The sequence below is a fragment of the Bos indicus x Bos taurus genome, chromosome 9 (genome assembly GCF_003369695.1).
Source record: "Bos indicus x Bos taurus breed Angus x Brahman F1 hybrid chromosome 9, Bos_hybrid_MaternalHap_v2.0, whole genome shotgun sequence".
Classification (NCBI taxonomy): domain Eukaryota; kingdom Metazoa; phylum Chordata; class Mammalia; order Artiodactyla; family Bovidae; genus Bos; species Bos indicus x Bos taurus.
Window position 1 is genome coordinate 98494341 of NC_040084.1, and position 27993 is coordinate 98522333.

General features: G+C 39.6%; 1 protein-coding gene across 3 annotated transcripts in view; it reads right to left on the reverse strand.

Moving 5' to 3' along the window:
• The window catches only part of AGPAT4 (1-acylglycerol-3-phosphate O-acyltransferase 4), a 1412466-nt gene that overhangs the window by 1377120 nt on the left and 7353 nt on the right, over positions 1–27993 (reverse strand). Inside the window, exon 1 of one of the 3 annotated variants that reach the window (XM_027551993.1) lies at positions 4614–4638. The exons of the other annotated variants lie outside the window; for them this stretch is intronic. The gene's annotated coding sequence lies outside the window, so the exon portion shown is untranslated. Of the gene's footprint in view, positions 1–4613; positions 4639–27993 lie in introns of those variants that run through there. 3 annotated transcript variants of the gene reach the window in all.

Sequence of the window (27993 nt, forward strand, 5' to 3'; positions counted from 1 at the left end):
AGTACAGCCGAAAATTGAACCATAAAGTCTGCCTTGACAGAAAGGCATTAGCCTACCACACTAAAGCACCAAGATAGGAGAGACAGTTATTTATGAAGGAACACTATCTGCTATTATCCTTTTGAGATTCTACAAAAGGGCTAAATATTGATGCATTTCCAAGTCACCTTTCCCCCACTTCTTGTATTAACAAGCAGGAGTATGTTTTAGATGCTCCTAATTTGTCAAGATCAGGTGAGCAGAACTGTTGTACAGAGCACACTGCTCTATTCCTACAAGGGCTCTGCAACCCTGCAGGTTATTAATAATTCATAGGTCTTTCTTAGTTCACAACAGGGGCATTACTCAGAGGGCATCATTCTTACTGAAAGAAGTTAACAGCAATGGGCCTTCAATGCACAAGTCAAACAAGAAGACTTCTATGAATCTACGCACAATTAAGACCTGTTAAAGAGCTCCAGTTACTACAGCTCCTCTCCACCCACCCCTCTCCCCCTAAAAATACTCAGCATTCTTCATCTGTTTATTCTGGTGTTGTGCTGATGTGCTCAATCGTGGCCGACTCTTTGCGAGCCCATGGACTGTAACCTGCCAAGTTCCTCTGTCCATGGAATTTTCCAGGCAAGAATACTGGAGTGGGTTGCCATTTCCTCCTCCAGGGCCTCTTCCTGACCCAGGGATTGAACCCAAGCTTCCTGCATTGCAGGCAGATTCTTTACCACTGTACCACCGTGGGAAGCCATGGAGAGATTAAATCGCCCTCCATTTATTTGGCTGTCCACCAACTCCTGTCACAGTATAGTCCACAGATGGAGAGGGGCCAGCTGGCCAAGTAAGAGCAGAGCATTTTTAGAGTTTTAAGAGTTGTATTAACACAGAAATTCTTTTAAAATCATTTCCCTTTATTCCATATTGAAATGGTCAATGCTGCTGGGTATAAACATGGTTCTCTAAACTAAATTAGTATGTCCAAACTAGCCTTTCAGGCAGGATTATGACATCTATCATAACACATGAACTTCTGGGTTGCAGCATTATTTATTTATCAAGGAAATACATGAAGGGTCCCAATGTCTTTATGACTGAGAAGAAACAAGTCTCCCGGAAAAGGAACACTATCTTTTATGGTCTTTCTCAATACGCTCAGGCCTCCTGGGTAAAATGGAAACCACTCCATAAAATTCATCTCAAATAATAGCAGTCCCACCTCAGAAGTCTAAAAGGGAGAATTAGGAAAGAGTTTAAGAAAGTAGAACAAGGTAAAGCCTGTGCCCATGACTGAATGTCCTGCTTCTTAAAAGCATCTTAAAAACAATAGAAAATCAAAACCAGATACTGTCAGGCCCAAGTGCCTATGGAAGCGTGGTCACCAATTCAAGACCAATGGCATATGTCAGAACTCTATTCTGAGTGGATTGTAGCCCACCAGGCTCCTCAGTCCATGGGATTATCCAGGCATGAATACTGGAGTGGGTTGCCGTTTCCTTCTCGAAAAATGTACTCCAATACAACTTAAGTTTCAAGTATAATTTATGCTTTCTGTGTATCAGTAAAAAGAACCCTTGCTCTAGCTAAAAATAATACCTCAATTTTACTGAGGATTTACTATGCACCAGGTACCTCTCTACGCATTTTGCATGTATTAATATATCTATAATGCTCATGACAATCCTATGGAGTAGGAGTTATTATTACCTCCATTTCACAGATAAGGAAAATCAAGCAGACACAGAATGCTTAAGTAATTTGCCCAGACACCCAGCTAGCAAATAATGAAGCTGCTATTCACATGCAAGCCGTCCGTCTTCAGAGCCCATCGTCTCACACTGAGCTCTGTCTCTTAGTTTAAAGGCACTATCCGTTTACTCCATGAGAAAGGATCATTATGGAAAAGGAATAGTTTTTACTCATTAGGAAGGCTGAATCAACTTTGGGGAGGATATCCCCTACAAAATAAATAGAAATCCACCACCAAAATCACTGTATCAGTGACACTTGCTCTGTTACTAGGCACAAGAGTTTCAATGACTAACAGAGAAAAGGCTTTCAGACAATCTGTAAATGCATAAAGTTATTGATAATAATATATGATAGATAACAGGTGAAACTGAGAAAAATTTGATTCTATAACTACATCTCACTTTCTCCGGTTCCTTTAAGATTCTAACCATGTTGAACCAGATGTTCATCCTTGGGGTTTTTAGTTTTTTGTTTTTAAACCAATGGAATGCCCCAGGTCAGAGTAAGTACAGTGAAGTGATCTTCGAAAACCCTGGGGTTTGTCTTTATTGATAATTCCAAATTTTAAGTTCTGCTCATCAATGATTACAGAAAATAACTACCAGATGTCCCTCTTGTCACTGAATTTATGCCTGCATGCCGCAATGAATAGTTTGCTCGTGAAGGATATGATGTTCCAAAAAATGGAGCCTTCCACAGCAGTACTACAGTCATTTACCTTGGATGTCTGCAGCTGACCTCTTTCAAAACAAAAAGAACTCCACCAGGATGAAAGTAAGTTATTATTTATTTTTCTAGGCATATTATTTATTTTCTACATGTGCAAAGCATCAGATTATAAATAAGGAATCTTTTCATAAATACCTAAAAAACTTTTACAAATTAAAGTCATTGAGTTATCCTTTTTGTTTGTCCCAGCTAAAAATACAGTTTAAAATGCTATAAAGAAATCACAGTAATGAGAACTGACAGCCAGGAAGAATGAATATACAACCACTGTACTGACAAATGTCAGTGGTAGGTTCAGGAAGACTGGACCCAAACACTGGTCAAATCAATGAAAAGAGCATGTACATCTAAAGCAGTGGCTTTTAGTTTTTAAAATCACAAAACACAGTAAGAGGCGCAATTTACATCAAGACCTGATAAATACATACACATTCATAGGTCTCTAAGTGAAATCACAGCTTCAGAAAACCATACAGACCTTCATAGACGAGAAGCTCTCTCCTTTCTACTCTACTCTTTTCTATTCTATTCCGTTAAAAAAACTACTTATAACTGGCTAAGTTCACTTTGTGAGTCACTATCAGCTCACTATTCCACACTGTAGAGCTCTTATCTGAAGGGGATGAGGAAGCCAGCACAGTCAGAAGAATCAGCAGCAGAGAAACAGGGAAGTGAAAGTGAGGTCGCTTAGTCATGTCCGACTCTTTGCAACCCCAGGGACTGTAGCCCGCCAGGCTCCTCTGTCCATGGGATTCTCCAGGCAAGAATACTGGAGTGGGTTGCCATTTCCTTCTCCATTTCCTTCTTCCCAACCCAGGGATTGAACCCAGTTCTCCCGCATTGCAGGAAGACTCTTTACTGTCTGAGCTACCAGGGAATCCAAAGGATGTGTCAGAAGTGGGATGTGTCAGAAGAGAAATAGTAATGATCCCCAAAACAGAGGCATTGTATCTTCTGGTTCCCACTGCCTCCAGGAAAAGATGTATCTGAGTGAGACCTTCAAAATCATGAGTGTTATCTACTATCCCAGACTTATAGACTGAACTGTGTCCGCATGTAGCCTCATGAAAAGATGTCCCAGGTACCTCCTTACCCAGGCGAGGTACAACTGGTGAGCCACCCAAACATTCATCATGGAGCTGTAAGAATCCAAGAAGCAGTTTGTCAGCCCTACTTTGGGCAATAAAGGATAATGAGAGTTTATCTTCAGGTTTTTCTTTCAACATGGTCTTGGGTCAACAGTGAACAGGTGCACCAAAGCAGTCCATGACCAGTGAAAGTGCTGGGAACAGCACTGGAGCCATCACCACCTCTGACGATGGTCTCGGCCCCAAACATACGAAAGGCACTCAACCTGGAAAAGGAGATTCTCCATCCAGCAGACTTCACCCCTCTGTCACCAAAATACGAGATGCCAATAACTAGCTTTTTTTTTTGCTTCTAAGAAACTTTAATTAGTTAAAACACATGCTTGCTAAGTTGCATCAGGCATGTCTGACTCTTTGTGACTGTATCGACTGGAGCCCACCAGGCTCCTTTGTCCATGAGATTCTCCAGGCAAGAATACTGGAGTGGGTTGCATGCCCTCCCTCCAGGGGATCTTCCGGACCCAGGGATCCAACCCGCATCTCTTATGACTCCTTCATTGACAAGCAGATTCTTTACCACTACTGCCACCTGGGAAGCCCCAAAATGAAAATGTCAGGCTCTCAGCTGTGTCTGACTCTGAGACCCCATGGACTGGAGATCGCCACGCTCCTCTGTCCATGGGATTCTTCAGGCAAGAATACTGGAGTAGGTAGCCATTCCTTTCTCTAGGGGATCTTTTTGACCCAGGGATGGAACCCAGGTCTCTTGCATTGCAGGCAGATTCTTCATAGTCTGAGCCACCAGGGAAACTCCACATAAACACGGATTCCTCAGATATTCAAATCCTCCAATTCAGATCTCAAAAATCTTGGTGCTCTCTCTAAAAGCTTAATTGCAGCCTTTTAAAAAGAGCCATTTGAGGAGGTGTGTAGTGACTGAACAACCATTTAAACAGGAGGTAAATATCAGGAATAAATCAGCTAATTCAACTTCCACATGAATTTTTAATATGACACATAAAAATTACTGAATAAACAAAAAAGGTATCTACTGACCTTGTGCACTTCCAGGGATAAATATTGGAGCAACTTGGTGTTTTCAGATGTAGAAGAGGAAATACGGAGCTCTGGTAGGCATTTCTGTCAATAGCTGCAATCGGGAGCTGAATTGTGATTGTTTCTCTTGTTCTACAGGCCAGAGATGAGGGTGATAATCATGGCAAGCGGCAGAACAAGAGGCTCCGGAAGCAGAATTAAAAGTATAAAGAATAAGCATACAGGATGCAAGTCTTTACGGCAGCCGTTTGGAAACCTGCCCACCAGCATTAATGCTCCTGGAAGCAAATGAACAGATGGGCACCTCTAAGCTTAGAGACCCACTCAAAGTTACTCAAAATTAAGATGTGCCATTCCTCAAGAGAAATTACAGTCTGGGAAGAATTCGTTTACCTGTGACTAACCTAAGAACAACATAGTTGAAAATTACATCCCTCTGAGTCATCGGGGAAGCCCTGAAAATTACACACAAGTCAATTTAAGTTAAATGTGAATCTTCATCCTTTAAAAAAGTTATGAGTATCTGGTACAGAACTTTTTAAACAGATTTAAAAATTGATTTCATTTGATGATATTTTTTTTTAACTTAATGATACATTACATATGGAATAGTTTCCCAAAATAGTTCCAAAGCAGGTTTCATGTTAAATGTGAAGCTTCAGTTCAAAAGGAATGGTCCTTATCTGGATTTTCTATGTTAGGCCCACATTCATTTTTTATATCGAACAAATAAGACTTAGCAGCACAACAATTAAGTGAATAACACTGCAGATGGATTTGTCAAGTCTGCTTTTTAGCTCTAAAGCTTTAAAGTCAAACTCTAGTAACTGTCAATATGCTCCTATCACATCCATACCTGTCCTCTACACCACAAGTCAGTGTAATCTGCAGACAGAAATGAGAAGAAATTGAACATATTTTATGGCTGTTCTGCTTGAGGGAAGAAGAATAAGGTAAATCAATACTTCTTGTCATTTCATAAAAATACTACATTCTCCAAGACATTTAGCCAGCATTTGCCCATTTAAGCAAGGACAAAAACATAAAAAAGAAAGTTTTTAACTTAGAAAATTAGCACGTCAATATTTCTGGGTCACAGAAATTGAAGTCATAGCACGCATTGCTTCAAAATCTAAGTTAAATACATTCTCAAGGTTGGTTACTCTCAGTAATGGCAACTACCATTAAGAAAACCTAAAATTTCAGGAATAAAGAGTCATATTTAACATCCTGTTATTGCCACTGAAATATTACTAAATTTATAGCCCCATTAAAAAATGCTGCCAGGACATGACTTGCCTTATAAAATTAGATCTGTAAAAACATTCTATGTCTTTGCTCATACACTATATTTTCCTCACTCACTGTCCCATCAATTCAACAGGAAATTTTTCTTAAAACTATACTGTTCAGTATTATTTCTGACCTTTGGAAATGGATATTTGTTGATTACCTAGCCATGTCATTATACATTTAAAGAGAACAATGTAAAGTTGAGTCAGAGAGACTCCCAATGATCTGTCATAATTTAGGAAATGAATTCTGAGTGAACAAACTGTAAGTGGACCTGAGTTATAAAACAGGTTATATATAACTATACAAATTAAACAAAGAATTCCCTGGTGGCTCAACCAGTAAACAATCTGACTGCCAACTCTGGAGACCCGGGTTTGATCCCTGGGTCAAGAAGAACCCTGGAGAAGGGAATGGCAACCCACTCCAGTATCCTTACCTGGAAAATGCCGTGGACAGAGGAGCTTGGTGGGCTATAGTCCATGAGGCTGCAAAGAGTCAGACACAACTGAGCAAGTAACACCTTAAGCAATATTTAGGAATATTAAAAAGTATTAATGGGGGAGAGTGGATGTATGTACAGGCACTGCTGAATCCCTTCACTGTTCACCTGAAACTATCATAACACTGTTAATTGGCTATACCTCAATACATAATAAAAATTGTTTTAAAAAAGAAAAGTATTTAAAGTCAGAGATTTTTAATTTTAATTTAATGCCACTTTTAATGTTCAGAAGTGATTGTATTTTAAAAACATTTTGAGTAGAATGACTAATAGAACCTCTAATGTAGCAAGAAAAAAATAAAGCATTAATAGTAAAATATGGTAAAATTGGAAGTTCATGGCATAGAGTTAGTTCAAGGAGAAACTGTAATAGAGTTTAAATCATGGCTAACAATTAACTGCTGATTTGGGGGCAACTGTGGTCTCTCTGAACCAAAGATATGCAGAATGGGATATGCAGAATGCATGGCTATTGGGATACAACTAATACTACTGGGATATGCAGAATGCATGGTTATTCTGAAGATTAAATGAGCATCTACCTACCCAACCAGTGTCTGGCATAAGGTGTTCAGTAAATGTTATTTTTTCTCTTCTACAAATGAACTAACAACAGGTAATGAGGACTGGAGTAAGGACAGGGGGCAATGGGTAGCAGGTTCTAGTAAGGGGAAGAGTGAGGAAGGGGCACAGTGAAAGAAAAAAATGATAAAGGATAAAAATGAAGGACACAATATATCCCCATAGTAAGGATTGCTAAATATCATGAAGACAAAAAAATCAGGAAAACACAGAGTGCTAGATCATTAACATCCTGGCTTTTTAGGCCAAGGAGTTCAGTGCTGAATCCTTAGGAAGATGTGGTTCTGCCTATATGAGAAAAGCCCAGGCTTATGAGAGGAAGAAGAAAACCAAGTTCAAGCCCTGTTTCCCTTGTGGGTTTCTACTTGAAACTTTTGATTTAGAAGTTGGTGGATTTTTCCTGTGCCCCTGATTAGGCTTTAGTGACTGGGAATGCAAAGGTCTTTTGGAAGAGCATTCATTTGTTGTGAAGAAATTAGACCCTGAATTCACTGAGTTGTTTATTCATATGATTGGTGACAGGAAGGATTTTTAAAAAGATGCTCCATCTCGGAGATTACATTTTCTTCATCCATAAATATTTCAGAATTTATCTATAACAGGGAAGGACTCTTCTAAAGTGTACTGGAATACCACTACACAGCTGCTGCTGCTGCTGCTAAGTCGATTCAGTCGTGTCCGATTCTGGGCGACGCCATAGACGGCAGCCCACCAGGCTCCCCCGTCCCTGGGATTCTCCAGACAAGAACACTGGAGTGGGTTGCCATTTCCTACTCCAATATTACACATCTAAAAAATTTTTAAATATTTCCTTAACATCAAATTGGTATTCAATTATGTTCTGCTGCTGCTGCTGCTAAGTCACTTCAGTTGTGTCTGACTCTGTGCGACCCTACAGACGGCAGCCCATCAGGCTCCCCCGTCCCTGGGATTCTCCAGGCAAGAACACTGGAGTGGGTTGCCATTTCCTTCTCCAATTCATAAAGTGAAAAGTGAAAGTGAAGTTGCTCAGTCATGTCTGACTTTTAGCGACCCCATGGACTGCAGCCTACCAGGCTCCTCCATCCATGGGAGTTTCCAGGCAAGAGTACTGGAGTGGGGTGCCATTGCCTTCTCCGCAATTATGTTCTACTGTCTCTTAATTTTTTAACAAAAGATCCTTTGTTCAACTCAGAATCCAGATGTTTTCTTCCAAACATCCAGGTGCTGGAGGTGAGAGGGTGGCTAATTGAGAGCACAGATGAAAAAGATCAGACATGGGCTGACAGTTTTTAAAGTTGGGCGACTGGTATAGAGTTCATTGTACTACTCTCCCTAATTCTGTATAACCCTCACATTGTTGATATGGAAAATCTTTTATACTTTCTATAGTAGAAAATTAAACAGAAACAAATATCAATAGTATAAAAATAGGTTTATTTTATTTTCTATGTATGTTACAGCAACAAAAAGTTCAGTTCAATTCAGTTCAGTCACTCAGTCATGTCCGACTCTTTGCAACCCTATGGACTGCAGCATGCCAGGCCTCCCTGTCCATTACCAACTCCCAGAGTTGACTCAAACTCATGTCCATTGAGTTGGTGATGCCATCAAACCATCTCATCCTCTGTTGTCCCCTTCTCCTCCTGCCTTCAATCTTTCCCAGAATCAGGGTCTTTGCAAATGAGTCAGTTATTCACATCAGGTGGCCAAAGTATTGGGAGTTTCAGCTTCAACATCAGTCCTTCCAATGAACATTCAGGACTGATTTCCTTTAGGATGGACTGGTTAGAGTCTTCTCCAACACCACAGTTCAAAAGCATCAATTCTTCAGTGCTCAGCTTTCATTATAGTCCAACTCTCACATCCATACGTGACTACTGGAAAACCATAGCCTTGACTCAACGGAACTTTGTTGGCAAAGTAATGTCTCTGCTTTTTAATATGCTGTCTAAGTTGGTCATAACTTTTCTTCCAAGGAGTAAGCATCTTTAGTTCTTCTTCACTTTCTGCCATAAGGGTGGTGTCATCTGCATATCTGAAGTTATTGATATTTCTCCCAGTAATCTTGATTCCAGCTTGTGCTTCATCCAGCCCAGCGTTTCTCATGATGTACTCTACATATAAGTTAAATAAGCAGGGTGACAATATACAGCCTTGACGTACTCCTTTTCCTGTTTGGAACCAGTCTGTTGTTCCATGTCCAGTTCTAACTGTTGCTTCCTGACCTGCATACAGATTTCTCAAGAGGCAGGTCAGGTGGTCTGGTATTCCCATCTCTTTCAGAATTTTCCACAGTTTATTGTGATCCACATAGTCAAAGGCTTTGGCATAGTCAATAAAGCAGAAATAGATGTTTTCCTGGAACTCTCTTGCCTTTTCAATGATCCAGCGGATGTTGGCAATTTGATCTCTGGTTCCTCTGCCTTTTCTAAAACCAGCTTGAACAACTGGAAGTTCACAGTTCACTACTGTTGAAGCCTGGCATGGAGAATTTTGAGCATTTTTTTACTAGCGTGTGACATGAGTGCAATTGTGCGGTAGTTTGAGCATTCTTTGGCATTGCCTTTCTTTGAGATTGGAAAGAAAACTGACCTTTTCCATTCGTGTGGCCACTGCTGAGTTTTCCAAATTTGCTGATATGTTGAGTGCAGCACTTTCACAGTATCATCCTTTAGGATTTGAAATAGTTCAACTGGAATTCTATCATCTCCATTAGCTTTGTTCATAGTGATGCTTTCTAAGGCCCATTTGATTTCATATTCCAGGATGTCTGGCTCTAGGTGAGTGATCACACCATCATGATTATCTGGGTCATGAAGATCTTTATTGTACAGTTCTTCTGTGTATTCTTGCCACCTCTTCTTAATATCTTCTGCTTCTGTTAGGTCCATACCATTTCTGTCCTTTATTGAGCCCTTCTTTGCATGAAATGTTCCCTTGGTATCTCTAATTTTCTTGAAGAGATCTCAAAAATTAGGCTACATCTATTCAAGGAATAGTTAAAACTTTATTGAAGTTGAAAACTCATTGAAAATCTTCAAAAGCCATTAAGTTTATGGAATCAATTTTTGCATATCCATTTTTAGTAGATTTTCAATACTCTCAATAGTACCATTTCTTAAGAGAGGAGTCCAAGTTAAAAATAAAAATTCCTGGATCCTATTTCATTTCATCTTACATATTCTATAGGATGGGCTTCTCTGGTAGTTCAGACAGTAAAGAATCCGCCTGCAGTGCAGGAGACTTGGTTTTGATCCCTGGGTTGGGAAGATCCCCTGAAGAAGGGCATGACAACCAACTACAGGAAATTCTTACCTGGAGAATCCCCATGGACAGAGGAACCTGGCAGGCTATAGTCCATGGGGTCACAAAGAGTTGGACATGACTGAGTGACTAAGCACAGCACAGAACATTCTATAGGATAAGTGAGGCTGTCACATTATAGCACAGGTAAGGAGAAGACAGTTGAGGAAGGGAAGTCATTTTCAGACCTCGTGAATCATGAGGACAACGGAGATTGATACATGCTTTGTGTCCTAAGCCGCCTCATTTGCTGCCCCTGAGAAGGGTGATTACAGGAGACTCTGGGGACTTGGCCCATATCTTCAGACGTACATATATGTTATGTAAAAGTCTTGTTCGTGTACAGGAAATGCTTTCGTTCCCCCGCTTGAACATCTCAGCAGATATGCCAATAGGTTCCAGAAGAGGATCAGCTTAGACAGAGTATCTGTAACTGTGGCAAAGCCTGCTAGTTGCCTTGTCTCTCCCTCTTTGTTAACAGAATCCTGGTATAATGAGGGGTAGAAGGGGGCCTAGATTTTTTTTTTTAAACTACATTTCACAACAAGAGGTGGCCATATAATAGAGTCCTTGTTACTGGTGTTAGTATACCATCGGTTGGCTGTGGTGAAGTCCTTTACAAGGGGATGGATGGACTGTTTTGCTACATTTTGCCACTAGCCCTTTGCTCCTTTTGTCTTCTTATCGGTAACTTCGTGTGCTGGCTAGTGTTCAGGAACCATCATATCAGCATGAGGATCCCAGCTAAACCCTAATGACCGTGGCTTCCAAAGCCCAGGTGCCTCACGTTTCTGCGGCCCCTGGCCAGAAAGACTGTTTTTCCTCTTGCACCTCATGTGTCCACAAGTACTTGGCCCCAAGGGAAAATCCACTGACACCCAAACCTCCTTCTATGGCTCCCCACCCCCCTCCCCTCAAGCCATGCACTTGCCACAGGGCTTTCTGCTTCTCTTCCCCTCTACCACCTTCAGTCAGTTGTTCTGTATTATGCCCCAGATTTATAGCTATTTCCTTTTGAGGTAGGAGATTCCAGTAGGGTACAAACCCCTTATATTTGGAAGTAGAATATGTTAGAACTGCTAGAATATAGACGAGGAAGTGCTAGAATATATACATTACTATGAACATTTCTTGAACAGAGAGTGGTACTCATAAAACATGATCTGGTGATCGAGTTCACAGAAACAAGCCTACTTGAACATTTTTTGAAGAGCTCTCAATTGTCCACTAAAAGGCTTTGTTAGCCATTTTACAAATATCATTAAATTATTCCTATGTATGGTTAAGGGTTAAGTGATGGTGGGTATAGCCTATAGATAGTCACTGGGATAGAAAAATAAACCTTTCCAGACCATTTCAGGTAATGTAAGTCAAGGGATACATTTAGACTACTAGGTGATGAACAAAGCGTGAGGAAGATGTGCAGGAAGAATATAAAATCATTCTTGCCATTTAAAAATCTTACTGAAAAGAAAAAAAAGTTACAAAAATATATTAATGGAAATCAATATATAATGCTAACATATGGAGAAAAAAATGCTGCTGCTGCTGTTTTGTTACTAAATCATGTCTGACTCTTTGCAGCCCCATGGACTATAGCCCCTCAGGTTCCTCTGTCCATGGGATTTTCTTGCTAAGAACATTGGAGCGGACTGCCATTTCCTTTTCCAGGGGATCCTCCAGACCCAGTGATCAAACCGTTGTCTCCTGCTTGGCAGGTGAACTTTTTACCCTGAGCGACCTGGAGAACCCTAGAGGAAGAAATACATGCCTCTCCCCTGCCGCTGTATTACAGCAAAATAAACAAAGCTAGGATTAGAGAAATGATTAATTCCTTCTATACACTATGCTGAAACTCTGAATAGATAACATCTGATAAATTGTGGAATATGATTAGTATACACAGCACATTGGAGATCACCAATAACTTAGCTTTTCTATAGTAACAGATAATTTAAAAATAAATATTTTAATGTGTGATCTATTCTGTCCATTTCTTGTTATATTTTTCAAAGTCAAATATGAAATAAAATCTAATTTTAAGAATAAAAATGACTCCAGTGTCTGAAGTCTGAGTTATTAAAAGAATACTGAAGCCATTAACAAAAGTAAGTTGGAAGAAACTGATTTAGGAAGAAGAAAAAGAGATTTTATATTTCTAGTATGTCCAATATGCATAAATAGCAGGAAAACCTTGTTTTTTGCCCATCATTTTTAGTTCGGTACAAGTGAAATAACAGAAATTTTGATAACACAAAGATTTTGACTATTCGCATCTGAACTTCACTCACTTCCTTGTCTGGTGGCCTCCAGCAAGAATATACGATTTGCTTTCCTTCATAGAAAAATTGTGACCACAACATCAAACTAGAGGGTTATCTTTTGAGAATTAACTGGCATAATTAAACTAAAATACCAGCAAAGAGTAGGTATCATATGTTAATATCTCCCCCCACCGATTTCTTCTTCCTATTCTCTTCTGAAACCCAAGTTTGGTTCTGTATGAGTCTCAACCTGAAATTGATTCGTTTGCTAACCATCCTTCAACATGAAATACTCATATCAACCATACATCCTTTACCCCTTTTCTTTACAAAAGTTATACATTCTTCAAGGCCCAATTCAAGGCTCATCTTTTTGATGAGTAAACAATCATTCCAATCTGTACTGATTTTTTCTTTCCTAAAGTGTTTCATGACATATGTTTCTATTAGTTATTTTATTTATATATATATATATATATATATATGTGGCTTGTCTCCCCAGCTAAACACAAGCTTCTAAACAGCAAAATCAGTGTCTAGAATTGTTCTAATTTGTAACACTAGACTCTGGCTCTCTTCAGAGATCAGTAAAAAGTCTTGCTGAATAAAGCAATCAGTGGTGGTAACCATTAAAATCTGAGGGCTAATATTGATTAACATATACCCAGCAAACTTAAAAAATAACTTAAGTCATTTTTCATTAGTGCCAATTGGTGCGAAAACCAAAATTCAGTATGATTATAACTGAACAAGAAAAACAGCTACTGGTTTGGCCTAAAATGCATTGCTTAAATGAGATACTGTAATAAGGTAGTTTTGTAAAAGATCCTATACCATAATATTTAGCAAATGCACAGATGGCAAGAATTAAGAATGGAAATAGACTTTTATCAGATTCTTGATATAATCTAAAGTAAGAGGTTTAAGTAACCTAAAAGTAATTTTTTAGTTTGTGATGCATTCTTTAAAAAAGTAGATCACGGGGTCAGCACTAGAATTAAACCTATTACAGCAGTGAAAAGTGAAAGTGTCAGTCACTCAGTCGTGACCCCATGGACTGTAGCCTCTGTCCACGGAATTCTCCAGGCAAGAATACTGGAGTGGGTAGCCATTCCCTTCTCCAGGGGATCTTCTTGACCCAGGGATCAAACTCGGGTCTCCTGCATTACAGGCAGGTTCTTTACCATCTGAGACACCAGGGAAGCCCTCCTACAGCAGTAAACTACATAAACTATCCATCATTTTAAATGTGACAGAAATAAACCCATTTATATAGAAGTCAAGGACACCAGTGTGCCAGTCAATTTACCTAGGACTTGAAACAACCTAGTAAGATAGCTGATTCTGAAAAGTCAAGGATCAACCAGCAAGAGTCTTTGTGCACAACTCAACTTTTAATACTTCAGTTATAAATTCAGCACTGATCTTTGGGGTTAGCAAAATTATAGCTATATGGCCTCATTCTTTACTTACACACTCACATACCACACAAACACATACCACAAAATAAAAACCAACAGAAGCTTATGACTGTATGTGGGGAACAGTTTCATTTATAAACAATTTCCATGTATCTTCTATTTAAAAAGTATTTAAAAACCTGGAGAAGGGAACGGCTACCCACTCCAGTATTCTGGCCTGGAAAATTCCATGGACTGTATAGTCCTTGGGGTCACAAAGAGCTGGACACAACTGAGTGACTTTCACTTCACTTAAAAACCATAGTAGAATGTCTTTGTAAAACTATCTTTGTGCATGTAACTTTGTGCATGTAAAACATGCAAATTGATGTCTTTAAAATAAAAGCTGAATATTATCTTGATAATTGTTCTTTAAGGTCAAAAAAGCAAAAAAAAAAAAAAAAACTTAAAGAACCAAAATTTTATACAGTAACATTTAGGTAAGGTCTGTAGATTAAGGAACTTCAAGCATCATATATTTTTCAAGATACTGAAATTAATGTTTCTAAATATCTGTTATGGTATACTGATTCTCCAGTTTATTTAAAATTGTTCCCTTGAAAGAAATGTTGAGTAGTTAAACAACAAAAGTCCTCTATTTTGAAAAAAAATCATTTTCTAGTTCCTCCATAGATGGCCATTGCAAAGAAGTTTAAACAATTCTAATTCTCAGATAATAATATACAGACAGCAGATACACACAAAAGCTTCATTTAGATAAAACGACAAAGAAAACTACCATTTCCTGATTTTCTTCCTTATCCCTCCCCACACACCACCTTGATTCTGCAAATGGCAGAATAAATGAAAGCTCCTTTCTTCTACATCAACTCCTTTGTCCTCTGAAGGTTGCCTAATCATATTCATCTCTTAAAATGAAGTAAGCAGCATTTCAAAAGCTGTATTCATATTAAATCAACTTTCTGATTCCTGCATTGCAGGAATAAAGCAATGTAATCACATCTTAAATTGGTTTACAGCAGGCTGTCTACCTTATCCTAGTTCTCAGGATTGATGAAATGAATAGTTTTAAAATAGCGCTTTTTGAAATGACATGAGAATTAATAGTGCATAATTATCTCACTGTTGACAAGTGAGAGATGTTTAACTCCTTAAATGAGCTTTCCTAATGAATTGGTGTCAGAGAAAAGCTTCATTGCCTGTACATTGTTGACTGATATCTAGGAGGACTGACTGAAACCATAAAGGCATATTAAAAACCAACTTTTAAAATCATTTAGGTAAAAATTAAATGATCCAAATTTCACTTAATATTTGGCATATCTTAAGATTTTACATAAATTTCAGTAGTATTCTAGATGCTGGATTACTAGGAAAATCTTCTTTTAACATTTTATTTGTCAACTAAGAAATGTTCAACCTTTCTCTAGAGTTTCAACAAAACAGACTTTAGTATTAGACTTAGATTTAGACTCTTTATTACTGAAAAGAAAAAATCTGAAAAGCAGCATTTAGAATGTTTCTGATATGTTTGAGAATTCTAATGAAAGATCAACTATAACACAATGAAATAAATCTTCATGCTTTTTAAAATAAACTTTTAGTACATGTACAAAATTTATTAAGGTGTTATTCTTACTACATTGAAGTTTACCATTTTATATTCATTCCTTGTCCTAATTCACGTTAACTCATAGCTATACTGTTCAGTTCTTTATTCTAAATCTTGTGGGTAAAACCAAAACAGATTCACATTTCTAATACCTGGAAAAGAGAAAAACCAGCACATTGCCAGCAGCAGGGCTATGCAGATGAAACCTAATATAAAACAGTTTCTTTTTTTTTCCCCTGTATCTTTCTCACAAACCAACTGTCTACTTTGAGAATGTTTTCAGGCACTGGGCTAAGAACTTCCTATTTAATCCTGGAGCCCTCCATGGATGTAGATAACATTATCTCCACTTTACAGATGAGGAAGGCAGGGCTTCCAGAGGCTCCTGTTTCACAGTCACACAGACGGGAACGAGCAGAGCCCCACGATAAACTGAGACGACCAGGATCCGAGACTGCAGTGGCCACAACATCGAGGCGGCCCGTCTGCCTAGAGGCCACCTGTCTGCCTAGAGGCCACAGGCAGTTTGGGAAAAGAGAGGTTTGCTTCGTAATCAAACCCCTAACTTAAGAGTTCAGGCTTCCGAGGTGGCGCTGTTGGTAAAGAAACCGCCTGCCAATGCAGGAGACAAAAGAGACACGGGTTCAAATCCCTGAGCCAGAAGATCCTCTGGAGGTGGGCATGGCGACCCGCTCCAGTATTCTTGTCTGCGAAATCCCCATGGACAGAGAAGCCTGGCGGGCTACAGTCCCAAGGGTCATAAAGAGTCAGACACAACCGAAGCGACTTACCACGTACATACTTCAAGAATTCAACAAGGCCTAGGGATGGATAAATTTGGGACAAATATTCACAGTCTTTACCTGGTATCCTCTTTAGTTAGCATCAGAGAGAAGGACTCAAGAGTTTAAAAACAGACCCTGAGAGTGAAACAGTGAGAGCAAAGGGTGAAGACAGTGTCCACTCAGGCTCTCAGAACTAACAGAACTGCCTGAGCTGGCAGTGCCCTCCACCTGGGCAAAACGGGCCCAGCGCCCCCAGGCACTGGTGGGCCACGGGCGGCTGTGGCCAGAAGGGGAGTACCCTGGGAGGGATGCTGGAGCAACGAACCACTTTAACATCCTTTAGGAAACCAAAGTCTCTGTATCTGCATTCCTCCCCATGTACAAATCCTACCATTTCTTCTCCCAAACTCCTGGGAGACTGAGCCTCAGGAATGAACTAGATCACAAGCAGCTAGCTTCAGTCTTGTGTCTCACGTTCCCAATAAGATAATTAGATACACGAATGGTTCAGGCTATTCTAGACCCTACATCAAAGCTCACTGGACTAGTTTTGCTAAACAGACACACCTGAAAATGTTTTAGGAGCAATGTACTCTGAGTTCCAAATATGACGTCTTCAAGGATAATCAGCCAAGAAATTTTAGTCAAGCTATTTTATAAATATTTGTGAACGTGTATAAACATGTTCTGAATAGAAAAAAAAAAAAAAAAAGCTAGATTTGATTTCCTCATTGGCAAACTAGAGGTCACGGAGGGCCATTTCATGAAGAATGTTAAATTAATCATTGTATGTGAATGGGCCTGGTAGAATCTAGCACCAGTGGGTACTCAAAGACGATATCTGAATTGCAAAACAAAAGGGCTTCATGTTTTATTTATACTGCAAAAATCTACCAAGAAAACAGTATTATTATCAACCACTTTTAAACTATATCAAATAATTGTATTGTATTTACCAAGAGTATAGAGATTTATATTGGAAAACAAAAACATACTGGGAACTGAAGCGTTTCAAAGGTAAAGATGTACTTCACGTTATCACTTTGTAATGTTCCTTTTTTGTTATCTTCAACAACAAAAATGAAAAATGTTAAAATAAAAAGGGACTTTAACAAGTTCTAGAAATTATCTTCCAGCTTTTTAGTGTCTGTGATGGAAGCCCTCCACACCAGCCATACCCACGCTTGATGTCAGACAAGCACTGACAGGGTGTTTGTGGTGGGGCCTGGGGAGCAGCTGCGTGCACAAGTAGGGTCAGGGGTCAGGCCCTCACTTAGCCGCCCCCTCCCGTGGCCAGCCTTTAGGTGATATTCTTGAAAACTCTTTCCTCACTAAAAGGAACATGGTTTTAGAAACAGCTATATGGCAATATCATTTGCACTCACAGATGTATAGATGGAAACTTTAGCCTACAGGGCCAGTCCTAATATTCTGGGCCCCAGATCCCACTGACTTGACCAGAAACACCTTTAATCAAGTCGAATCTGGTAGTACTTTAAGAACTCATGCTCCAGGGTATAAAATCTAGATATCCCTCTTCTGTATTGTCATTTAATGAGCAGTATCAAGCCTCTTGGAGGCAAGGAACTGGCTTTTTTGAACGCTTCCCTCAAAATAATGAGGTTTGGAGAACAGCTGTCAGTCATGGAAACGCATCAAACATTGTATGATGACCTCTTGAAACCTCGTTCCAAAAGAAAATTAGAAATTAAAATAATACAGTTAAGCGCTTATAAAGTTTACAAGATTCTTATCTGCTCTGAAAACATGAAAAGAATCAAATTAACTTCTTGGCCTGAGAAACTCGGGTCTGTTTTTAAGGCCCTACTCTGCAACCCTCAGTCAGCCCTGTAGGAAGGTAATTCCCAGGGCCAGAGGGGTAGACCCTGCAGCTTCTCAGAAGTAAACGCAGAGAGCTAAATTAAGGCACTCAGATGGGCATGGACAGGTTGTGCAGAGCCTAGCTGTTTGACTCCCGTGGATTCTAGAGCAGAACACTAAACACTTGTGTTTATTTAGAGAGCAAGTACAGAATAGAGCAGCAGAAACTTGGCTTTCTCAGTGTTCCCCTCCAGCTCCTGCTAATCAAGGGGAACCCACAGCTAACAACCTCATGCGAGGGTCTTAAAATGCAAGTTTTAATGATATTTCATTGTAGTGCCCTCGTACCCCAACGTGTTTATTCTGTTTTCATTTTACCTGTGTTAGAGAGAGAGAGACCACAGCAGGAAAACTGCTCTTGTGAGAAAGAAGGACATAAAATGCAAGCGATGAATTAAAGAGGCAAATGAAGGAACTCTTTTCCTTTATTAGAAATAGAGGAAACAGATTGTGCTCGTCTCCCGAGGGCCCACAGCCGCGCTGCGTGGAATTCAGCCAGCTTCAGTCACAGAGCTCACTCAGGAGTTTTGCTCTGTGAAAAGAGGAAGCCAGATGGGCTATTTACTTTCAACAAGATAATTCTGGAGGAAATTGTTGTAAGTCAAAGAAACTTTTTAGCTTCATCTGCTATTTTAGCCTCTACACTAGATTCAGGAGGCAGGCAGGGAGGGTTCTGTTAGTGAAGACATAGAGGAGACCTGGAATGGGAATTGGGGAAACAAAAGAGAGTGCAGTGCGCATGTGGGCGGTGGTGTTACCCAAGTCCAGCAGCTTCACAGACACGCCACCCGCGCTCACATCCTCACTCCACCAGCCACTCCCTACCACCCTGGACCAGCGATCTCAGCCCTCAGAGCCTCAGTGTCCTCCTGGGTATCACGGGGACCATACTGGTCACAAGATGATGTGAAGACTGAATGGCATAATGCAGGTACACCACTTAAAATATAACACACAACATAGCTCTCAGTAAACACTGGGAATTATTTTTCTCCATGTCACTATCTCTTCCATTTACAAAATATAAACAAGCTATCATACACATACGTATGTATATACAGGTATGTATATGTGAATATATTCTTAAGAACATAGTAAGAGCTCAATATTATATTAATCTACCAATCATACTTGATGAAATCTGTATATGTGAAAACAACCTTTTATTTTGCTGTCACAGGGAAAGAGTAATATACTCCAGATAATTTTATCCTTGGGTCAAGAATTTTAAAGGGGTTTTTCTACATAAAATCACTTCTTTAAGAAAAACAACTGTGAAAAGAATATAAAAAAGCTCATTAAATTGTGTGTTAGAATTCTCATAAATATAAAAGATGCTTCCTAACCAAGAAAGCAAAGTTTTCTCCATCAAGCAGTAAATAATGGCTACTGCGATGGAAAAGTCATCTAACAGCCACATTTTCAGGATATATAACATATAAATATTGTTTATTAAGCAAAAACTAAAAGTATTCAGGTTAAGTTATGGAGTCACTAAGCATCCAAGTTAACCTACCTTTTTTTTACACTTATAATATTTTGAATGATAACTGATAATTCTAAGATAATAAAAGATACTTTCTGAATGATGCAATATAGAATTACATTCAGTCTACTATTTTTACCATGGCAGGAGAAAGGAATACATTTTTAGAAAGATTATTCAACATGAAGGACTAAAATAAACAGACTGTTTCACTTGGTTATCTTTGCATTGATATTGAGAAAACCACAAATATTCCATTTCAAGTTATTTATATTAAAGAAACAGCATCACTATTTTTTGGTAATACATTCTCCCCCTGAAGGGGAAAATAACCCAAAGAAATGATCAATTTATGGATTCAGATACGACAAATACAAGAGCACATATTTTAGAACTAAAAAATCTAACAAGAATTGTTACGGCATTTAATTTCCTGTATACTTAGTGACAATCCAGCTGTGCACCAAGCAAACAAAATAAGGGAGAAGGTCCATTTATGCTTGCCGTAATAGCGGTGCATATGTCAAGCTTTATAAACAGTCATCAGGTCATCATCTGCAATGCAAATCCACTGCATGCCTGGCATTCATCTGGGCCATATTACATTCCTCTGGGCCATATCTGGGCAAAGGGAACTGTTGCCAATAGGACAACATGTACGCAGCTTGCTGCACCATGAGCAATGAGGTCCTTTGTCTCTGATCCATGGGTCTTTGGTCTTCTGACAGCATCCACAATACATTAACTGGCTAACTTATTAGAATTTAAGTAGAGAAAGTGCTGCACTCAATACGCCAGCAAATTTGGAAAACTCAGCAGTGGCCACAGGACTGGAAAAGATCAGTTTTCATTCCAATCTCAAAGAAAGGAAATGCCAAAGAATGCTCAAACTACCACACAATTGCACTCATCTCACACACTAGCAAAGTAATGCTCAAAATTCTCCAAGCTAGGCTTCAACAATATGTGAACCATGAACTTCCAGATGTTCAAGCTGGTTTTAGAAAAGACAGAGAAACCAGAGATCAAATTGCCAACATCCGTTGGATCATCAAAAAAGCAATGGAGTTCCAGAAAAACATCTATTTCTGCTTTATTGACTATGCCAAAGCCTTTGACTGTGTGGATCACCACAAACTGCAGAAAATTCTGAAGAGATGGGAATACCAGACCACCTGACCTGCCTCTTGAGAAATCTGTATGCATGTCAAGAAGCAACAGTTAGAACTGGACATGGAACAACAGACTGGTTCCAAATAGGAAAAGGAGAACGTCAAGGCTGTATATTGTCACCCTGCTTATTTAACTTATACGCAGAGTACATCATAAGGAACACTGGGCTGGATGAAGCACAAGCTGGAATCAAGATTGCTGGGAGAAATATCAATAACCTCAGATATGAAGATGACACCACCCTTATGGCAGAAAGTGAAGAAGAACTAAAGAGCCTCTTGATGAAAGTGAAAAAGGAGAGTGAAAAAGATGGCTTAAAGCTCAACATTCAGAAAACTAAGATCATGGCGTCTGGTCCCATCACTTCATGGGAAATAGATGGGGAAACAGTGGAAACAGTGGCTGACTTTATTTTTTGGGCTCCAAAATCACTGCAGATGGTGACTGCAGCCATGAAATTAAAAGACGCTTACTCCTTGGAAGAAAAGTTATGACCAACCTAAACAGCGTATTTGGAGAAGGCAATGGCACCCCACTCCAGTACTTTTGCCTGGAAAATCCCATGGACGGAGGAGCCTGGTGGGCTGCAGTCCATGGGGTCGCTACAGTTGGACACGACTGAGCGACTTCACTTTCACTTTTCACTTTCATGCATTGGAGAAGGAAGTGGCAACCCACTCCAGTGTTCTTGCCTGGAGAATCCCAGGGACGGGGAAGCCTGGTGGGCTGCCGTCTATGGGGTTGCACAGAGTCGGACATGACTGAAGCAACTTAGCAGCAACAGCAGCAAACAGCGTATTAAAAAGCAGAGACATTACTTTGTCAACAAAGGTCTGTCTAGTCAAGGCTGTGGTTTTTCCAGTAGGCATGTATGGATGTGAGAGCTGGACTATAAAGAAACCTGAGGGCCGAAGAACTGATGCTTTTGTACTGTGGTGTTGGAGAAGACTCTTGCGAGTCCCTTGGACTGCAAGGAGATCAAACCAGTCAATCCTAGGGGAAATCAGTCTGAATATTCATTGGAAGGACTGATGTTAAAGCTGAAATTCCCATACTTTGGCCACCTGATGCAAAGAACTGACTCATTTGAAAAGACCCTGATGCTGGGAAAGATTGATGGCAGGAGGAGAAGGGGACGACAGAGGATGAGATGGTTGGATGGCATCACTGACTCGATGGACATGGGTTTGAGCAAGGTCCGGGAGTTGGTGATGGACAGGGAAGCCGGGCATGCTGCAATCCATGGGGTTGCAAAGAACTGGACACAACTGAGTGACTGAACTGAACTGAACTGAGACTAAATATCAATTCCCAGATCCAACATGCTTATTTCTGGGAAGAACCACTCATGATACTTGATATAAAGCCCAGTTAGGGCAACCATCCCCACACTTAATGTTCCAGTATGAACTTACATAGATGTTCTAGTGTTGAAGCTACTCATCCTAGATTCTTTGACAGAAGCAATAAAAAATTATTAACATGAGAATGTAAAAAACAGGGTCATTTACCTACCTTCTAGAATCTAAACCTATGAGTTCTCCTCTTGGGTCTCAACATAAAATTAAAATGTTACTCTTCAGTTCCACCTCCCCCATAGCAAAACTCCTATGAAGGGAAACCATTAATACCACTACACTGCGCTTCAGTGTGAAGAAGAAAAGTATTAAGTATATGCAACAGTCGCAGTCTAGTTTAGGGGGAAGGGAGAATTGAGATGTGGCCAAGACGGGGAAGGAAATGAATAAGGAGTGCTACTAGCCACAAAAAATATGTATACACATTTTTTTTTTATTCTAAGCCTGATTTTCTAAAGTACCATCAATCTATCAATCAATTTACAAACAATAAGCCTATACTCATGGAGGCAGAAAAACAGCTAGAAGACCATTATTTATAAAATTAAGACCATAATTTATAAATTACCAATGGGGAGGGAAAGCAGGAAAAGTTGCAAGAGTCAGGGAATAAAAGAGTTGAGAAATATTTTAATTTCCATTGTCAAAAGTCCGACACAAGCAAAGTGTGTAAGATTCAAAATTCACCTTCAGAAATGTAAAAAAAAAAGATTCAAGTTCCACCTGGTGCTTTGTGTATGACAGTGCCAAAGACCTGTTAATTATCGTGTGTGTGCTCAGTTGCTTAGTTGTATCTGACTCTTTGCGACCCCATGGACCATAGTCCGCCAGGCTCCTCTGTCTATGGGATTCTCCAAGCAAGGATACTGGGGTGGGCTGCCATTTCCTACTTCAGGGGATCTTCCCAACCCAGGGATCAAACCCACGTCTCCTGCACTGGCAGATGGATGCTTTATCACTGAGGCACCAGACACCCTATTATCTATTACTTTCTGTTAAAAGCAAAGGAACAACTTGAAAAAGAGGGTGAAATAATAATTTAGAAGCAGAGTTATAAAAGTAGTTTAATTTCTAGATTTCTGGCTGCATATCATATATGATCAATAGATATTCTAGATTTACTGCTTTACAATGTATATATTTTTAAAATGTGCTTAAAATTAGGAAAATCCACATTATTTCAGAAAGTAACTTCATATTCACTTCTCTCCATAATTCATTAAAAATAAAAATAAATGGTTTTTGAGAATAATCACAGACATGAGTTTGATGAATGACCATTTCTCTGCCCACCCACCGTGAGCCATGAGGACAAGGCAGATACGTTTATTCATAGAGTTCTGTATTCTCATGTATAACTGATGTTGCTGGCATATGCTGTTACTTAATTACACAGAGGCAGAATAAATGCCTGATGCAAAGCCACTTCTGGAGTTGTGCTCGCTTACTATAAACAGATACAAATATTTTGAGGAGAGTTAAAAAGGCAGCTTAAAACTCAACATTCCAAAAACTAAGACTATGGCATCCAGTACCATCACTTTATGGCAAATAGATGGGGAAACAGTGGAAACAGTGACAGACTTTATTTTCTTGGGCTCCAAAATCATTGCAGATGGTGACAAGAGCTATGAAATTAAAAGACACTTGCTCCTTGGGAGAAAAGCTATGATCAAGCTAGACAGCATATTAAAAAGCAGACACATTACTTTACCGAGAAAGGTCCGTCTAGTCAAAGCTATGGTTTTTCCAGTAGTCATGTATGGATGTGAGAGTTGGACCATAAAGAAAGCTGAATGCCAAAGAATTGATGCTTTTGAACTGTGGTGTTGGAGAAGACTCTTGAGAGTCCCCTGGACTGCAAGGAGATCAAACCAGTCAATCCTAGGGGAAATCAGTCCTGAATATTCACTGGAGGGACTGATGTTGAAGCTGAAGTTCCAATACTTTTGCCACCTGATGGGAAGAACTGACTCACTGGAAAAGACCCTGCTGCTGGGAAAGAATGAAGGTGGGAGGAGACGGAACAACAGAGGAGGAGATGGTTGGATGGCATCACCAACAAGCTCCAGGAGTTGGTGATGGACAGGGAAGCCTAGTGGGCTGTAGTCCCTAGGGTCACAAAGAGTCAGACACAACTTAGCAACTGAATGGAACTGAACTACCCACATTTTAAAAAGGTTAAAATTTAAACCTATCTCATAAATAAGATGAAAGAACATCTTTAGAATAATTCTGAAAAAAAAAAAAAAAAAAAAAATCCAGCTTCACTTCTTTGTTTTAGAACTAGGACTTTGGTGTCATCCAAGGTCTCTATCCAGTGGACTTGAGGAGGAGGTGAGTGAATACTCTAGATAGAAGACTGTATACATGACCTCAGAGTCAGTCAAATACAAAGAGCTTACGAACAAATCCATTTTTCCTATTAAAAAACCCCTCAGAATAATTAAAATGAATTTCCACTCAAATTAAATTGCCTTGTAGTTCTGTGTGCAAGGCTTTAGACATTATAAACACTCCATGACTTTGGCCTGCCAGGTTTCCTCAATCAATCATGCAGTAGCCTAAAATTAAATTGAAATGATTGGATCAAGGAAAATCAAATTTTTTAACATTTAGGTTCAGTAATGTGATTATGAAGCTTTTAGTGATATTGTAATTACTTTGAAGCTTCGAGCATATGTTTCTACTGAGAGTATTCCATGGAGAAAAACTGCATTAAGGAAACAAGTAAATACAGACCCCAAAGATGCAAAAATAAATTTGTTGTAAAGCTAAAAGCTAAAGGTTGGAAAAGAGACAATGCATTCATGTAATTTATACTTTAAACATCCTGTGTAGAGTAACTACTTTAAAATCCTAGCTGGTTCCAGAATTAAAATAATGTAATGGCCTCCCTCTAAGGGCAAGCATTAGAGAAGCAATAGAGAGAAACAACAGCAAAGGACAGGGTAAAAAAAAAAAAAAAAAATGATTGTCCTGCGCAAGCTCCACTTTTTTACAGAGAAAAATGTGACTAAAATTTCTCTCTCAAAATTAATGAACCATTGTATCAGAATTTGAAATGCTTTAATACACTTAGTAATTACCAAAATAAAAAACCAAAGAGTTACTACCCTATTTATTAATGTTTTCATCCATTTCAACACTCACTGGGATTATGCTGGGTTTGGGGGCTACAAGATACACCAGGTAAGGCAACATCATCAAGGCAAACAGGAAGCGTGACTGGAGAAGACAAAATGAGAGACAAGACAATGGTCTGCTCTCCATTTCTCCTCTGATTCATACTTTCATTCATTCAACAATTATTTATTATGTATGAAGCATACATAATATAATTGAAACATCCTCCTTTCCTCAAGAATAAGGCAGGTAAATAAACACGTAACATTAAAATGGAAAGATTTAGGTCTTCAAAGTTTAACAGGAGAATGAGTCCATCAAATAATCTGTAAACACAGAGTTTTGGAAGGATCTGTCTATTCTATCAAGGCATAGCTAATCATCTGAATCACTTAAAGCTCCGACGTAGGAAGCGGTGCATTGGACTCCCACCATTTAATTTGGCTGATGTCAATTTTATTCATTTATTTTTAATTGGAATTCACTTCTCACTTTCAGCCACCGGTTCTGCTATTCCCTGCTGTCTCGGAGGAGGCCTGACTCACAACATTCACCTGCCACTGACCAGGGCAAGCTTCAGCTGTTTGCTTCCTCTGCCCCAACAGGCCTTACAAGTCAACACAGTGTCCACTTGTTGCAGACATGCTACTCTTTGTTAAACTGGGACAGACCGGATTCGTATTGCTGTAATTCCTGTGTCAGTCAAAAGTAAATGAGGGAGACGACATAACCCTGCTGCCAAAGCTTCTAAAAATAAACCTGAACAGGCCCATTCTTAGCATTAAGACCTAATGGTTCCTCATTACTTATAAAACAAAACCTGAACTTTCCAAACAGGCCCTGATCTTCCTCCCCTGATTGTTCTTCCCCCTTCTTATGCTCTGTCCTTGTCCATTCCACTCCCTCTGAGCAGCACTTCCCCTTCAGACTCTGCTTCCAAGTCCCCAGGCCCTCTGGTTTGAGGTCAGCTCAAATACCACCTCTGCTCTGGAGGTCCCCCAGCTTCATCACACAAATACACACTTCCATTATAGCTTCTGCTGTGGCTGATCATTACTTTGTCCGTGTACCCAGCATCTTCAAGAAATCATGACATGCTCACTTCGTTATGGAGACTCGGAGGTGTCTCAGGTCATAACTTAGGGTCTCAGTAAATGTTTGTTGACATGAACATTTATTTTCTTCTTTCATCCAATAAAAATGAACTCTCTTGTTTTCTTACAAATCAAATTCTGCATCTATTTAATAAATGTATTCCATACTTCCTTTAGAGTTTCTCCTAACTAACAATGCATAATGGAATATTTTCCAAATATTTCAGCTGAAACTGCTTCATGAAACCCAAATTCCACACAGACATCTTTTTAAAAATGAACCAAATTCTTTTCTTGCCTTTCATAACTTTACTGGGATTTATATAAAACTTCTAACTGTGTATTTCCAACCTAGCCCTATTAATTATTATTTACAAGGGCAGGACAATGTTAAATGATTCCACAGGAGCATTAGGTGTCTAACATTCATAGTGAACTGGTGAATCAGAAGTCAAAATGTACATAAAAGGGTTATTTGCTCCCACTTTGCCTGATCATGTGTTGTTGCATGGAGTCATATTTCCTGTCAAAAGCATAACAAGGCTTCCCTTGCTCTACAGGATACAAATGAGCAACCCGGTACAGCAAATCACCCCGATGCAGTTCCCCATTTCAGTCCTGGAGTGTGGCCACATGTTCTTTTGTCACCTGGGAAAACCACCTTGAAAAGTGAGTTATGTCCTTGGCCAGCTTTATCAACCAGCCCACACATACAGACACATACACACACGCTCACACAATGCTGGATTCCCCATGTGTAACATTACGGTATGGCCACTAAATGACCCCAGAAGAGGAAAGATCAAGTAACACAGCTGTCAATTCAATGTCCTGTATCGGTCATCCTTAGTTCGTAAGAAGACACCTTAAAACCAGATTCCAAACGGTGAAGGCCTTCATGGTAACTGTGGTAGGCTGGACAGACCACCTCGGCATGTCCATATGCTAATTCCTAAAACCTGTAAGGGCGACCTTGTATGGCAAAAGGGTCTATTAAAGTAAGAATCTTGAGATGGGAGGTTATCCTAGTGACTCCTAAATGTAACCACAGCCCTCTTATAGGAGGAAGGCAAAGGGAGATCTGACTACAGTGAGAGAGAAGGCACGACCCACAGAACAGAGACGAAGGGAGGCAGCCAGGAGCCGCGGAGCCAGCAGCCTGGACAAGAGGAAGAGGACTCACCACGGAAGCTTCCAGAAGGAACGAGGCCTGCTAACACCTAGAGTTTAGCTCTTTAAAACTCATTTTGGACATGTGACCTCCAGAAGTGTAAGAGAATACATCTGTGTTGTTTTAAGCTGCCAAACTCCTGCTAACTTGTTACAGCAGCAACAGGAAGCTAATACAGTGATTGAGCCATGCCTCAATGGTATACAATACTATCGGAAAAAAGCTAGTGAAATTATGCTACTAATATTTGTTTTTCTGGAAACACTACTTTTTTGATCAGAACATGAAATTACTAGAAGTACGCTACCATGGCTAATTTATTTGACAATTTGTCACAAAAGTAT